This window comes from Salvelinus sp. IW2-2015, linkage group LG32 (assembly GCF_002910315.2).
Source record: "Salvelinus sp. IW2-2015 linkage group LG32, ASM291031v2, whole genome shotgun sequence".
NCBI lineage: Eukaryota > Metazoa > Chordata > Actinopteri > Salmoniformes > Salmonidae > Salvelinus > Salvelinus sp. IW2-2015.
The window spans coordinates 2247996-2265622 of record NC_036871.1 but is presented as its reverse complement, the minus strand read 5'-3'; the positions used below and the strand labels follow the sequence as shown (position 1 = coordinate 2265622).

The 17627-nt window shown below is 43.3% G+C and overlaps 1 protein-coding gene across 1 annotated transcript in view; it reads right to left on the bottom strand.

Annotated features, from left to right (window-relative positions):
- slc39a6 (solute carrier family 39 member 6) overlaps positions 1–9071 on the bottom strand; it is a 36799-nt gene extending 27728 nt beyond the window's left edge. The window contains exon 1 of the mRNA XM_023977291.2: positions 8922–9071. The gene's annotated coding sequence lies outside the window, so the exon portion shown is untranslated. The remainder of the gene's footprint in view (positions 1–8921) is intronic.
- Positions 9072–17627: the final 8556 nt, after the last annotated feature.

Below are 17627 nucleotides of genomic sequence, written 5' to 3'. Positions count from 1 at the left end.
TATTCACACTGCCCTTGCCTTTGAATGAGGATTCAACTGTTTTTGTTTTTGCCAGTTCACCTCACCTATTTTGTGGACCGAGTCCTCTTCGCATACACAATGCTATGTTTAGAAAGGGGCCAAGATCTTTTTTCCCGACATGCACGCTGGGTTTTTACAAAGTGCAGGACAAGCCATTCAAAATGTGTTATCAGACAGCTAGATAACTATTTACATCTTGGAAGCTAATAGATTTAATTTWYMTWAAAWWWMYWWKKWWAATGGTAATCAGAAGATACTATTAACATGTYCATTTYATTGGTAACAGAATAAATGCRGAATAAATAATGCTGTAATTAAAAACAAATCTACACCCAAGATAGGCTACTGCCCCTTTAAGAYCTAGAATAGATTTTGTACCCTATGGTGTGATTTTCACTAAATATATTGTCCTCACACTATTTGAACCCCACAATCAATAAACAGCTTGTGAGGCTCTCTTAGCCTGTAGATCACATTTTGCAAATTCTGTGCGTCCTTGACAATTGCTAATCAAGATCCAAAAATAGCATACATTTTTTTCCCATGCGTCTTCTCGCTTTTGTGGCACTAATGTGAGGGTTTATGGCAGGGGAAACGCTGTTGCAGTAGTCTAGTGCGTGGTGCGGGAATAATGACAAGCGAACCTYGGGYMCTTTGCGTTCACATTGTCCTAAAAAGGGGAATGGTCTCAGTTCGGGTCGCTGGGCTCTTTTGGAGTGTTCACACTGCACACAAAATTAAGTGAACCGCATGCAGTTCACAAAAAAAACTCTGAAGGGGACCAAGTGTGAAAATACCCTTAAATTAATGAATGTATTAGTAATCTATACCGAACAAAAATATAAAAACGCAACATGCAAGAATTTCAAAAACTTTCCTGAGCTACAGATCATATGAGAAAATTCAGTCAATTGAAAGATTCATTAGGCCCTCTTCTATGGATTTCACGTGACTGGGAAATACAGATATGCATCTGTTGGCAATATACATCTTAAAAGAAATGGGCCTCAAGATGTCATCACGGTATTTCTGTGCATTCAAATTGACACCAATGAAATGCAATTGTTTGTTGTCCGTAGCTTATGCCCGTTTAATCAGCTTCTTGATATGCCACACCTTCAGGTGGATGGATTATCTCGGGAAAGGAGAAATGCTCAAACATGGATATAAACAAATTCGTGCACAAAATGAGAGAAATAAGCTTTTTGTGTGAAAGGAAAATMTATGGGACCTTTATTTCAGCTCATGAAACATGGGACCAACACGTTACGTTTATATTTTTGTTCAGTGTAGTTATGCCGGTAAAGTGGTTTCATTTAGGGACCGGGGAGAAAACGCAACTCCAATACACTGGAAAGATTGGTCCTGTGCAAAATGTTATCAGTTTGACCAGTTTTAAGTAAACGAAAAGCTGAGAAAATGATGAAACACGTTTCTGATAAAACTTCAGTACTTGCATAACAGTGTCAGAGACCACACATTACAAGCGCATTTTCTCAAGAAATGCTGAAATAAATATATTTCTCCACTRCTGTTTGAGACAAAATTAACATTAGTTGTATAATTTTACTGCAAGAAATGCATCATTCTGCAGGAGTWAATATTATATTGTGATACATGTGAGATGTTATAGGCCTACAGTCAGTGTCCATATTTCACTTACTATTCCATTTTACRCATATGAGGAATATTCAGTTTATTCCTGGCTACAGGGATACTCGTGAGCGGGWTATCAAAYATGGATGTAAAARAGCTTATCCCGAATAAGACCATAAGCGGGATATGAGCTACTATTCGGAATACAGTGCGCATGTACACGTGGTCATTGTGTTTTTAGAACTTTTACCATTTAAGACCATAACACTGAAACCATTTCAACTGCTGCCGCCTAATGGTTTGCTTGTTCACTGGGATTGGTCTAACTAATCCAGACCTTTATTGAAGGGAATAAACCACACAGAGGCCGTTTCCAGGACAAAGAGTACAGTGCTTTCGGAAAGTATTCAGACCCCTTGACTTTTCCCACATTTTGTTACATTACAGCCTTCTTCTAAAATGGATTAAATACAACAATAAAAAAAATCTTCCCACACACAATACCCTAAAATGACAAAGTGAAAACAGGTTTCGTAATGTTTGCAAATGTATAAAAAAATATATATATTTTTTAAACATATTATTCAGACCCTTTGCTATGACACTTGAAATTGAGCTCAGGTGCATCCTGTTTCCATTGATCATCCTTGAGACATTTCTACAACTTGATTGGAGTCCACCTGTGGTAAATTCAATTGATTGGTCTATATCAYTGGTTCCCATAGTTTTTTTATAGGCCCGTACCCCTTCAAACATTCAACCTCCATCTGCGTACCCCATCTAGCACCAGGGTCAGTGCATTGTCAAAATGTTGTTTTGCCATCATTGTAAGTCTGCCACACAAACATAAGAACGAGTGTGAGTTTTTCACAACCCGGCTCGTGGGAAGTGACAAAGAGCTCTTATAGGACCAGGGCACAAATAATAATTAATGTTGCTGCTCTTTATTTAGCCATCTTACATATGAAACCTTATTTGCTCATCAAAAATTGGGAACAACTCACCACAGGTCAATGAGAAGGGTGTGCTTGAAAGGATGCACATAACTCTGCAATGTTGGGTTGTATTGGAGAGTCTCAGTCTTATTAAATAATTTCACACAGTCTGTGCCTGTATTTAGTTTTCATGGTAGTGAGGGCCGAGAATCCACTCTCATATAGGTACGTACGTGGTTGCAAAGGGCATCAGTGTCTTAACAGCACAATTTGCCAAGGCAGGATACTCTGAGCGCAGCCCTATCCAGAAATCTGGCAGTGACTTCTGATTAAATAACATTTTCACAGAACCGCTTGTTGCAATTTTGATGGGGCTCTCTTGTTCAGATATCGGTAAGTGTACTGAATGCAGAGCATGAAAGGGATAACGAATCCAGTTGTGTGTCATACGTTTCGGGAAAGTACCTGCGTAATTGCTCAGCCAAATCACTCAGATGCTTCGCTATATAACATTTGACATTGTCCGTAAGCTCGAGTTAATTTGCACACACAAAAAAAAAATCATAGAATGATGGAAAGACCTGTGTGTTGTCCCTGTTAATGCAGACAGAGAAGAGCTCCAACTTCTTAATATAGCCTCAATTTTGTCCCGCACGTTGAATATAGTTGCAGAGAGTCACTGTAATCCTATATATTCAGATAATTCAGGCGAGAAAAAACATCACCCAGATAGGCCAGTCGTGTGAGAAACTCGTCATCATGCAAGCAGTCAGACAAGTGAAAATTATGGTCAGTAAAGAAAAAAGTTTAAGCTAGTCTCTCAATTAAAAAAACCGTGTCAATACTTTGCCCCTTGATAACCAGCACACTTCTTTCTGTATGTTGTAAAAGCCTTACATGGTCACTGCCCATATCATTGCATAGTGCAGAAAATACACAAGATTTCAAGGGCCTTGCTTTAACAAAGTTAACCATTTTCACTGTAGTGTCCAAAACCTCTTTCAAGCTGTCAGGCATTCCCTCGGCAGCAAGAGCCTCTCGGTGGATGCTGCAGTGTACCCAAGTGGTGACGGGAGCAACTGCTTGCAAGAGCGTTACCCCTCCACTATGTCTCCCTGTCATGGCTTTAGTGTTGGTATCTGTACTGATAGCACATCTTGACCACCAAAGTCCATTTGATGTCACAAAGCTGTCCAGTGCTTTAAAAATATCCTATCATGTTGTCCTGGTTTGCAGAAGAGGATGTCTTCCTTAATTGTCCCCCCATAAACGTAACGGACATATACCAGGAGCTGTGCCAAGCCCGCCACGTCTGTTGACTCATCCACCTGTAARGCATAGAATTCACTGGCTTGRATGTGAAGCAGTAATTGTGTCAAAACATCTCCTGCCATGTCACTSATGCGTCATGAAACAGTGTTGTTTGATGAAGGTTTGTCTGTATAGTTTTTTMGGGCCTTTTGCCCAAGCATTGMCCCASCCATATCTGCYGCAGCAGGAAGAATTAAGTCCTCCACYATAGTATGTGGCTTGCCTGTCCTAGCCACTCGGTAGCTCACAATAGAAGACTCTTCTAGTCCCTTCTTATTAATAGTATCTGTTGCCTTTATACATGTCTTACTGATCGAAAGTCGTCTTTATTCTCGCTCTAAAAACTCCCGTGGCTTATTTTTCAAATTGTCATGTTTCGCAAGAGTGAAGGTTTCATGCGAGAGATTAACGGTTAATGTGACTGGATGTTTATTTTTATTTGACTAGGCTACCTGTATTTGACATTGTGTTGTTATTTAGCTGAAAACTAGATGGTTKATTTTATTTTTGGCAGTTAAACGAGGCCACCCGGGAGAGAAATAAATAAATAAATAAAATTTTAATAAATAAATAACCCAAATGTGTTGGAAAATATAAATGTACTGTTTGAAAATGTGAAGAAAAATGTATTATTTTAAATGTGAATCATTTTATTTGGCGTACACCCGAGGGCATTGCGCAGACCCCTGGGAGTACGCATACCCCAGTTTGGGAATACCTTGTCTATATAAAATGTCCCACAGTTGACAGTGCATGTCAGAGCAAAAACCAAGCCATGAGGTTGAAGGAATTGTCCGTAGAGCTCCGAGACAGGATTGTGTCGAGGCACAGATCTGGGGAAGGGTATCAAAACATTTCTGCAGCATTCAAGGTCCCCAAGAACACAGTGGCCTCAAATCATTAAATGGACTAAGTTTGGAACCACAAAGACTCCRAGAGTCTAGAGCTGACCTAGAGCTGGCCACCTGGCCAAACTGAGCAATCGGGGGAGAAGGGCCTTGGTCAGGGAGGTGACCAAGAACCTGATGGTCACTCTGACAGAGCTCTAGAGTTCCAGAAGGCCAACCATCGCTGAAGCATTCCACCAATCAGGCTTTATGGTAGTGGCCAGACAGAAGCCACTCCTCAGTAAAAGGCACCTGACAGCCCGCTTGGAGTTTGCCAAAAGGCACCTAAAGACTCCAAGATTGAACTCTTTGGCCTGAATGCCAAGCGTCACATCTGGAGGAAACCTGGCACCATTCGTACTTTGAAGCATGATGGTGGCAGCATCAAACCTGACAGAGATTGAGAGGATCTGCAGAGAAGAGTGGGAGAAACTCCCAAAATACAGGTGTGCCAAGCTTGTAGCGACATACCCAAGAATACTCGAGGCTGTAATCTCTGCCAAAGGTGCTTAAACAAAGTACTGAGTAAAGGGTCTGAATACTTATGTAAATGTGATATCATTTTTTTTTTTTAACAGTTTTTACTTTGTCATTATGGGGTTGTGTGTGTGTGTAGATTGAGGAGTCAAGTTTTATTTAATCCATGTTAGAATAAGGCTGTAACGTAATAAAATGTGGAAAAGGTCAAGGTGTCCGAGTACACTGTACATATGTAAGTACAGTATTGTAATAATTCATAGTTACACTGTAATAACATGTAACTGGTGTTAAATATAGTCTGTAATTACAGGGGTGTAACAACGAATGCTTGGTACCATGCTTGTTACAAATGTTAAAGTTTCCGATAGCGTCCTAAAGCACKATTTTTCAGCCTGCACAAACCACGTGATAAGTGTTATCCAATTGAAAACCGACCACCTCATTGACACAAGATCTGGAGTCTGATGCCTGGGCCCAGTGGCAAAATTGGCTTCACGTCAAAAATTACTTTAAATTGTTAAATATTTAATGCTGCATTTGACAATGGGTCAACCACMTTAACCATCAATTAAAAGAGACACGTGAATAAACAGTTAAAATTGAGAGAGAGAGTCATTCGTGCTTGCCAAATTATAAGCCTATTAAGCTTGGTTGAATAAGGGTTTATAAATGCACTTAAAATGGTCATAAGACAAACTCCATCATGTAACCTTACAAGGGTTTCACTGTTGATGAACATTCTCACTTTTGGATGGGATGCATTGGTGCAATTACTTACTTATAACAGGAAATAAGGCATTATGTCAAGATCTGCCCAACACTCAAAATAACTGAGGTCATGCAGCAGTGCGCAAATAACGGGGTTGAGAACGTCAGTGTGTGCAAAATCCAGGCATGAAAGATTGCCTTGACTAGCTAGCTAGGTGCCTTAAAGATGGCAAATATTCTATGGTCCCTACTCGCTAGCTTACTAGCTAGCTAACGTTAGCTGGGCTCGATGGTCTCATCTTCCATTAACCTTTTTCCTCAGGGTATCCGTACCTCAAGGGTATTACATGAGTAAGTCTGTAACGTAACAAAACGTGGAAAAAGTCAAGGGGTCTAAATACTTTCCGAATGCACTGTAAGTCTAAGAGAAGGACAAACTGAATTACTCTCATGGAGGACCGACTTGACTTGTGAGGATGACCACACAATTTAGTTTCATCATGAGCAAAAGCTATTGGTTTTCTACCCAAAGTTGCAAAGACAATTGCCATAAATAAACACCAGCAAAATAGATAAAAGGGTGTGACAGGAATAGCGGCATCTAGTGCGCAAAACCTGGTACTTTCACAGTTATTTACAGGGAAAGATAAGTGTGGAACAGGGTGAAAAAACATCACCAAATTCACTGAGAACACATTACATCGAACGAATAAACAATACACCAAGCTTTATACTACTTGTCAAACAGAGAACTGATACTGTATACTGGCTGTTGGAGTGGGCGAGATTTGGTTGGGGAGGCCCCCACCTCGCAGGCAAAACATTTTAGTTTCCCCCTTCTTGACGGCAGAGATAACATTGTACATTTTAAAGTTAATTTCCTGCAATTCTACACATTTGGCCAAGATTTACGCCATGTTATTGAGATCTGAGTGAGTGTGATTAATAAAATAAAAAAATGGGGTCACCTGAAGGTCACAGCACTGAGCACATGCCCTGCGTGGCCTGTTGGTATTCAGCCACGCTTATTACAAGTTTAGATAGATGAGCTAAACTAACTTACCAATCTAAAAATTGGTAGCGGACATGGTTAATTGAGTGACTGTCAGTGACTGACATAACAAGAGGAAAGCCTGCTGATGCACAACCAAATTTCGAAATTGCACCTTGTGCATTCTACTATTCTAACTCAACAGTAAATTGAGACTGACTGAAGGACTGGAGACACTAAGCGACCGCTTATGTCTGGAGCCGGCCCTGCGGGTGTGGCCAGTCCGTGGGTGGCTTTTGGCAATTTCTCATGTCTTACTCATTGTTAGGAAGACGTTTTGTCCAAATCGGATGCTATGTACTATATTTATTGAATATTATAAATTTGATGCAATCAATTAGATACATTTCTCACAGATCAAATTATATTTCATCTAAACAATGTTGCAGGAATGCTAACCCTATCTGTTTCTAACTACAGAAACAATTTCASAATAATCTGAGACGGTGGGTGTTGAAATCCTCTTTCTTGCGCCAAGGTGAATCAGGTGTGCTAGTTCACACTTAGATAGCTACAACAAGCCATTTAAAAAAGATTATTATTTCATCTGTGCWATTAGCCAATTAGCTAGCTGGCTAACTAGCATGAAGTGATGCATTGCCATTTCAAAACAACAGGAAAGCAAGGCAACAGTAAACATGTTTTCCCCCAGAAATGATGCAACCGCTCTTTATACTTCTACTGGTCAATTTAAGATAGGACTCCGGTACACAGGCAAAAGGCGGGGGCGCTCCAGTGACCTAGGTGGCGGTAATGAACATAATTTTGGACGCCAACCAACAAAAAAAACTATATAAGAAGGGGTGGGGGCGGCAATGGTGTCCTTCGCCCCTGCATGTCGGCCACCGCTTTATTGCGGGTCTGTTAATGACTGCGAGGACAGGTGTTCAGCAGGCTGGAGCGAAAGAAACTGTGTGCTATCTAGCTAGGATTCCAGTACACAGCAGGCGGGATAGCTAGTTAGGACACCGGTAGACAGTGTCCTTTGCCCCCCGCCTGTCGGGCACCGCTTTCCAGCGGTTCTGTTAACGTCGAGGGCAAGAGTTCAGCAGGTGTAAGCAAAGGACACTGTGCTGGGACTCCGTTAAACAGCAGGCAGGAGAGACACCGGTAGACAATGTCCTTCTTCCGAGCCTGGCATGCTGGACAGGGGGCGTTCCTGCAGATGCAGGAATGAAAACATGCAAGAACGCCACGAATTGCTGGCCACAATCACACACACTATTGTATCTTTATGGCAATATGGTCAATATTGCTATCCGGGATCCTTGGTACGTCCCTACACATTCCAAGTTGACATTTAAAATCGTTTCGGTAGGGGTTTAGGGTAGGGACGTCAAAGAAATCGGATTGCACCAACCATGCCAAAACGCATCATTTCCCGTGTTTGATCAGAATCGGGCCAGTGGTGTCTGAGATTAACTAGCTACGTAAATACGAACGTCGACAGATCCATACTACTAGTTCGAGGGGGACAATGAGTCGTGTTAGCATAACCACGACAAATCACTTATCACAAAAGGCCAACATGCAASTACCCAGACTTATAGCTAGATATTTATTTATCAACAGATGCGGCATTTCGAAGGAAGAACATATGGTGGTTGCTTGCGGGCCTTGCCAGGGCCTAGTCAGGGTGWAAATGATAGGCAATCATGCGCAAATGAAAAACAATACAGTTGTGTTTTGTAACGACCACAGGAATCTCGGAGACGAAATACACCGAGTTTACTATCAAAAGAGAGCGCCATGAGCTGAATTTATGCACTCTGCACTAGCAACATCTACGGTGCCGTGTGCATAGAAAACGTCAAGCAGCATAGACCGGAAACTAAACAAACCCATTGAACAAAAACGCAAGGCGGGCGACATACTCCGCCGCTTGATACATGTGTTAAAATCTAGCTAAACATAGCACAAGGAATCTCCTACCTGGAAACCGTAGCGCTTGTAGGATACACGTTTCTTCCAAACCTTCCTTCGAATGAAGTGTGTYTGGTACAGAATAGTGCTGACTAAAGTATTTATCTCGGGAGGAGAGACGTCTGGTGGCCAAAATGTGCAGTAGGGTGCATACCAGTATTAGGTGTCTTACCGCCACCTACCGGGATGGAGTGTGGTGAGACTGGTTGTGTTCTAGATTCTGCACTCTAGTCTACATGACTGGAAGAAGGAAATTATTGATAAATGGATTACAGTGTGTTCTGGGCGGGTTTTGAGCGAATTGGAAAGGGTGAAGCTTATTCCCAGGGACGTGATCATTCTTCTGAGCGTTTGCCTTTGATGTCAAATCAAACTTTATTGGTCACATACACATGGTTAGCAGATGTTAATGCGAGTGTAGCGAAATGCTTGTTCATAAATTTGACAGTGAAGGAGGATGTGATCTGTAGTTTCTGCTCCTGGACAGTTAGGACAGGACATGAACCTGTGTGCAACTGCAGCCCATAATTTGGGGCGTTCCTGCATGTGGGCATCTGCCTCCCACACAAGCATCCCATTGGTTCCTCCATGAACACCCCCACTCGAGCATCCCATTGGTATCCTGCCCCCCCCCCCCAACCATCCCGACCTACTGGAGTCCTCTTTGCTAGCTAGCGGTAGACGGTATCCTTCGATCCTGCCTGTCCTCATCGTCATTAACAAAACACACAGGAAAGCAGTGCCCGACAGGCGGGGGTGAAGGAATTTGTCTATCGGTCGCCCCCGCGTGCTAGCTAGCTTGCTAGTTAGTGTCGCCCCCCAATCCCGCCTGCTGTGTACCGGAGAAAACCATGCCCGACGGCCAGGGCCGAAGGACACTGTCTACTGGTCGACCCCGCCTCCCGCTAGCAAAACAGGAGGGAGAAAATGACACTATCTAGTACCTGTCACCCCTGCCTCCTGCTAACACAGCAGGTGGGAGAGTGTTCAGAATCATTCCGATTTTATCGGAGTAATTGATGTTAAAAAATATATATTTTACTTTAATCACGTAGTTGTACAAGAAATGTACTTTAGCTGTCACCCTGGCTTGATATTCCAACTTCCCTCCTTACTGCAGGACAGCAATGCTCACACTTTAGTCGGGAATCAGGAATGAAGGACGCACTGTGTCCTGTGTTCTTGTGTCTCCCCATTGAGCAGTAGACTGTATCACGGTGACATCCAGATGGTTACTACCAATATTACAAGCTATTTCTCATTTATGCTGGTATCCTACTCAAAATATAATCAAGTGGGACAGAACCAATGATTTATCTATACACTAGATGAATCATTGGGGGTGCTGTGTTAAAGCCAAGTTCCTCCATCTTGGCACTCCTCCACCATTGCAAAAAAATATTTTGGAAGCTATAGAAATGAATTTATTAATGTCTACATTCGTTTTTGCCACATTTATTCTATTACAGACACCTTAATGCATAGTTMTAAATTATATTGCGAACTGAACATAACATTTTTTATATATTAAAACATTTTACTTAAAGTATAATTTTATAGATTACTATTGTTACTATCCCCACTACAACAACAAAAATAGTTAAAAACACACATTGTTTTTCTTGAAACATTCTATTCATTTATATGGCGGACTGRTCCTACCGGGGAGTGCCCCTACTGGGGAGGGCTCCTACTGGGGAGTGCCCCTACTGGGGAGTGCTCCTACTGGGGAGTGCCCCTACTGGGGACTGCCCCTACTGGGGACTGCTCCTACTGGGGACTGCTTCCTACGGGATAGTTCTACCGACATGGGAGTGCTTCTACTGGGGAGTGCTCCTACTGGGGACTGCCCCTACTGGGGAGTGCTCCTACTGGGGACTGCTCCTACTGGGATAGTGCTCCTACTGGGGACTGCTCCTACTACTGGGGACTGCTCCTACTGGGGAGTGCCAATAGGACAGACTTGTGGCTTCAACGCCTAGTAATGGCCAATACATGCAATCCAGGGTTTATATACACTGTACATCATTGGCTGGAACACACTGGCCATGTTAGCTACCACCAGCAACGTGATACAGCTGCCCGGTGAAGGAAAACAGTGGGAAGCACGTTACGTTAGCTAATTGSCATGTCACAGTGACATCCAGATGGTGACTAATACTACAAGTTATTTCTCCTTCGCCCATCTGAACAAAAATATAAACGCAACATGCAACAATTTCAAAGATTGTTGCATGAGACAATCCCGCAGGTGAAGAAGCCGGATGTGGAGGTCCTGGGCTGGCATGGTTACACGTGGTCTGCGGATGTGAGGCTGGTTGGACATACTGCCAAATTCTGTAAAACAATGTTGGAGGCAGCTTATTGTAGAGTAATGAAAATTAAATTCTCTGGCAACAGCTCTGGTGGACAATCCTGCAGTCAGAATGCCAATTGCATGCTCCCTCAAGACTTGAGATATCTGTGGCATTGTGTTGTGTGACAAACCTGCACATTTTAAAGTGGCCTTTTATTGTCATGCACCTGTGTAATGATCATGCTATTTAATCAGCTTCTTGATATGCCACACCTGTCAGGTGGATGGATTATCTTGGCAAAGGAGAAATCCTCACTAACAGGGATGGAAACACATTTTTGTACATTTTAGAGAAATAATATTTTTGTGCGTATGGAACATTTCTGGTACTTTTTATTTCAGCTCATGAAACATGGGACCAACACTTTACATGTTGCATTATATTTTTGTTCAGTGTAAATAAACATCACTTTCCTTTACAAGTTTTAACTAGCGCAATGCTGTTGTTGCAAGCTAGCCAGCATAAACTAACTAGCTGGGAAAGGCACATCAGGACATGTTCATAGCCTCTCCCACTATCTCTCGACTTACTTGAGCTTGGGTCAGCAGAGGGGACATGTGAGGAAGAAGAAGAGATTTTAGCAATATTTCTGTGGGTTGACAACGTCACAAAATTGAATTTCTATTTGAAAAGGGGAATGAATTATTAAGATGTTACCTTATCTATAAAGCTGGCCATAGTCTTACTACTTATTGCATATTTTTGGTTTGRGTTACTTTTCCTCCCTGAATTAGTATTTCTGGTTAGGAATGATTTAATGCATTTGAATAACTCATGACTTTGACATCCAATCTTTTCCATTTAATTTTCCATTTTATCAGACTTTTTAGTTTAGTGTTTAGTTTATCAATTTGACCATTTAATAAAAACAAGCACACACAAAACTTGAAAAAGCCATACATGCATATGAGTAAAATCATTGAGGATAACACACAATAAAGTCTGGGACTTATTTCCATTGTGCTCCTCTTGAGACAAGATGGCTAGACAAGATCGAACACAGTATGGCAGTGAAATAATAAAACAAAAACAGAGAAGAAGAACATCTATCTCATCATTCCAGTTACATCATAGGGGTTATTAATATGGGCACAGAAGACATCAAACATATTTTTACTTTATTTTTAACCCATTGACCCATTGGGCTGAATCTCAACTGCATCCTCATTGCGTCCTCTTTCCTCCCCTTCTTCTCAAAACCCATTGGACGATAAAAGCCATTGGTCCCGCCCCTCTGACCTTCTCCTCTAATGGGGTTTGAGAAGGAGTCCAAGAGAGAAGACGCGAGTATGCAATTGAGATTCTCCCAGATCGTTTGCGCCACTGAGTCCAGAAAACAGCCCTGTTTGTGGAAAAACAAGAAGAGGGAAACAGTCGTGGACATGGTGGAGAAATTTGAGGCCTTTACTAGGAAGGTTGAGTTGTTTGATTTGGACTTGTCATCTGGAAGGCTACTGCACTTCAGCACACTGAAGAAACGACAGGCAGAGGGACCAGGCCGCAGCATTGTCACAGAGGTGAGGGAAGATTTCATCAAGCAGCTGAGGGACAACTTCTCCACCAGATTTGAAGACTACAGCATGCCCAAGGATATCATTGTGTTTGTACGTGATCCTCTCACAGTCCGCCCAGGTGGAGAATTCTCCTCCCTTGTTAAGAAAACAATACCCTCCCTGGATGAGGTTTGTTCAATTTAAATGTAACTGTTATTTAACTAAGCAAGAGAGTTAAGAACAAATTCTTATTTACAATGATGGCCTACCCCGGCCAAATCCGGATGACGCTGGGCCAATTGTGAGCCGCCCTATGGGACTCCCAATCGCGGTCAGATGTGAAACAGTAAGAGCAAAATATTCCTAATATTTCCACACCCTAATTGTAGTCTAACCAATACTCACACGGAGATAAATAAAAATTCTCATTCTCAGTATTTTTATCATTTATTTTATTAACAAAAGTATAAAGATGCTGAGGAAGAAATACAGTACTGTACAGTATATGCTTTATCCAACATTTTGCAGTTCTTTGAGGTCACCCACACGCACTTTAAACATTTTGATAATAAAGCATTTAAAGCATATTGAAGATAGAAGCCGCCTGCATATGTTTATTAGGTCTTTACTGTATGCTGCACATTTTTACATTGTATTCCATTTCCAGCGAGACTATTCAAGCCATCGACTCACTGATGGATGAAGATGATGAGTGCTCGGCATCACGGCACCACATATTTTATTTCAAGGTAGGATTATAGCAATATTTTGCTATGTTTAAGCCTATTTACATCTATATTTCTACTGTTGTACCTAATGTTGGCTGTTAGGCTAAATTTACTTTTGTCTTTTCCAAATGCAGACAATGACCCAAAACACACTGCCGCCCGGGTTTGCATTGCAAATGAGGGCATAAACTGGGTCAAGAYTAAGTAGACCTTTATGTAGTAAAATAAATATAAATGAATAAAAGACCTACAACACCTACACTAAGTATCAAAAAATATTTTTTCCATCTCTACATGTATAGGTCTCCTGATTTAAACCTAATCGAACTTGTTTGGCATCAACTGAGAACATTCATCCAGAACTCTGACAAGCCTACAAGCCACGTTTTGGCTTGAGAAATTGACATTTACATTTAAGTCATTTAGCAGACGCTCTTAACCAGAGCGACTTACAAATTGGTGCATTCACCTTATGATATCCAGTGGAACAACCACTTTACAATAATGCATCTAACTATTTTAAGGGGGAGGGGGGGGGTTAGAAGGATTACTTTATCCTATCCTAGGTATTCCTTAAAGAGGTGGGGTTTCAGGTGTCTCCGGAAGGTGGTGATTGACTCCGCTGACCTGGCGTCGTGAGGGAGTTTGTTCCACCATTGGGGTGCCAGAGCAGCGAACAGTTTTGACTGGGCTGAGCGGGAACTGTACTTCCTCAGAGGTAGGGAGGCGAGCAGGCCAGAGGTGGATGAACGCAGTGCCCTTGTTTGGTGTAGGGCCTGATCAGAGCCTGAAGGTACGGAGGTGCCGTTCCCCTCACAGCTCCGTAGGCAAGCACCATGGTCTTGTAGCGGATGCGAGCTTCAACTGGAAGCCAGTGGAGAGAGCGGAGGAGCGGGGTGAAGTGAGAGAACTTGGGAAGGTTGAACACCAGACGAGCTGCAGCGTTCTGGATGAGTTTAGGGGTTTAATGGCACAGGCAGGGAGCCCAGCCAACAGCGAGTTGCAGTAATCCAGACGGGAGATGACAAGTGCCTGGATTAGGACCTGCGCCGCTTCCAGTGTGAGGCAGGGTCGTACTCTGCGAACGTTGTAGAGCATGAACCTACAGGACGGGTCACCGCCTTGATGTTAGTTGAGAACGACAGGGTGTTGTCCAGGATCACGCCAAGGTTCTTAGCACTCTGGGAGGAGGACACAATGGAGTTGTCAACCGTGATGGCGAGATCATGGAACGGGCAGTCCTTCCCCGGGAGGAAGAGCAGCTCCGTCTTGCCGAGGTTCAGCTTGAGGTGGTGATCCGTCATCCACACTGATATGTCTGCCAGACATGCAGAGATGCGATTTCGCCACCTGGTTATCAGAAGGGGGAAAGGAGAAGATTAATTGTGTGTTGTCTGCATAGCAATGATAGGAGAGACCATGTGAGGATATGACAGAGCCAAGTGACTTGGTGTATAGCGAGAATAGGAGAGGGCTAGAACAGAGCCCTGGGGGACACCATGGTGAGAGCACGTGGTGCGGAGACAGATTCTCCCATGCCACCTGGTAGGAGCGACCTGTCAGGTAGGACGCAATCCAAGCGTGGGCCGCGCCGGAGATGCCCAACTCGGAGAGGGTGGAGAGGAGGATCTGATGGTTCACAGTATCAAAGGCAGCCGATAGGTCTAGAAGGATGAGAGCAGAGGAGAGAGAGTTAGCTTTAGCAGTGCGGAGCGCCTCCGTGACACAGAGAAGAGCAGTCTCAGTTGAATGACTAGTCTTGAAACCTGACTGATTTGGATCAAGAAGGTCATTCTGAGAGAGATAGCAGGAGAGCTGGCCAAGGACGGCACGTTCAAGAGTTTTGGAGAGAAAAGAAAGAGGGATACTGGTCTGTAGTTGTTGACATCGGAGGGATCGAGTGTAGGTTTTTTCAGAAGGGTGCAACTCTCGCTCTCTTGAAGACGGAAGGGACGTAGCCAGCGGTCAAGGATGAGTTGATGAGCGAGGTGAGGTAAGGGAGAAGGTCTCCGGAAATGGTCTGGAGAAGAGAGGAGGGATAGGGTCAAGCGGGCAGGTTGTTGGGCGGCTGGCCGTCACAAGACGCGAGATTTCATCTGGAGAGAGAGGGGAGAAAGAGGTCAAAGCACAGGTAGGGCAGTGTGAGCAGACCAGCGGTGTCGTTTGACTTAGCAAACGAGGATCGGATGTCGTCGACCTTCTTTTCAAAATGGTTGACAAAGTCATCGCAGAGAGGGAGGAGGGGGGGGGGGATTCAGGAGGGAGGAGAAGGTGGCAAAGAGCTTCCTAGGGTTATAGGCAGATGCTTGGATTTAGAGTGGTAGAAAGTGGCTTTAGCAGCAGAGACAGAAGAGGAGAATGTAGAGAGGAGGGAGTGAAAGGATGCCAGGTCCGCAGGGAGGCGATTTTTCCTCCATTTCCGCTCGGCTGCCCGGAGCCCTGTTCTGTGAGCTCGCAATGAGTCGTCGAGCCATGGAGCAGGAGGGGAGGACCGAGCCGGCCTGGAGGATAGGGGACATAGAGAGTCAAAGGATGCAGAAAAGGGAGGAGAGGAGGGTTGAGGAGGCAGAATCAGGAGATAGGTTGGAGAAGGTTTGAGCAGAGGGAAGAGATGATAGGATGGAAGAGGAGAGAGTAGCGGGGGAGAGAGAGCGAAGGTTGCGACGGCGCGATACCATCCGAGTAGGGGCAGTGTGGGAAGTGTTGGATGAGAGCGAGAGGGAAAAGGATACAAGGTAGTTGGTCGGAGACTTGGAGGGAGTGCAATGAGATTAGTGGAAGAACAGCATCTAGTAAAGATGAGGTCAAGCGTATTGCCTGCCTTGTGAGTAGGGGGGAAGGTGAGAGGGTGAGGTCAAAAGAGGAGAGGAGTGGAAAGAAGAGGCAGAGAGGAATGAGTCAAAGGTAGACGTGGGGAGGTTAAGTCACCCAGAACTGTGAGAGGTGAGCCATCCTCAGGAAAGGAACTTAACAAGGCGTCAAGCTCATTGATGAACTCTCCAGGGACCTGGAGGGCGATAAATGATAAGGATGTTAAGCTTGAAAGGGCTGGTAACTGTGACAGCATGGAATTCAAAAGAGGCGATAGACAGATGGGTCAGGGGAGAAGAGAGAATGTCCACTTGACGATAAAACAATGCAACAAATACATTGATCATGTCAGCAGGTTTTATCCGTGGCCGTGGAGCTGGGGGGAAGTGCAACTAAAATGTGTTTCAATAAACATCTGCACTTTGAATGCTTTTTTTCTCATTATTTTATAAATGAAAGCATATAGATGTTGATGAAGAACTGCTAGATCCAAGTTAGGGATTTTCACACCTACAGCAGCTGGGCTAGGAAGACTTGTGTGTCAATTCAAAAACCATGTGCCATGGATCTCTTCCCAACTATTTTGCAATCTATATGGCTCTCCGACATTTTGGCAGATGCATGAAATCTTGAGTTAGAAATGTAACACTTTAGAGTGTTGCAAATTGGGGGATTTTCACACCTACAGTAGCCGGGCTAAGAAGAGTCTATTGTCCTGCTAATAGGAAACATTGTTTGCATGATGGGCAACACCTGCAGAAATCAAAACTATGAAATTTACATTTTACATTTACATTTAGTCATTTAGCAGACGCTCTTATCCAGAGCGACTTACAAGTTGGTGCATTCACCTTATGATATCCAGTGGAACAACCACTTTACAATAGCGCATCTAACTCTTTTAAGGGGGGGGGGGGGGGTGGTTAGAAGGATTACTTTATCCTATCCTAGGTATTCCTTAAAGAGGTGGTTGTTTCAGGTGTTTCCGGAAGGTGGTGATTGACTCCGCTGACCTGTTGACCCGCTGACAGTTACGGAAATAACACATAGGGAAATCATGTAGTAACCAAAAAAAGTGTTAAACAAATCAAAATGTATTTTATATTTGGAGATTCTTCAAATAGCCAAATATGCCTTGATAACATATTGCACCTCTTGGCATTATCTTCAACCCAGCTTCACCTGGAATGCTTTTCCAACAGTCTTGAAGGAGTTCCACATACAGTTGAAGTCGAAAGTTTACAGACAGTCATTAAAACTCGTTTTTCAATCACTCCACAAATGCTCTTGTTTTAACAACTGTAGATTTGGAAAGTCGGTTAGGAC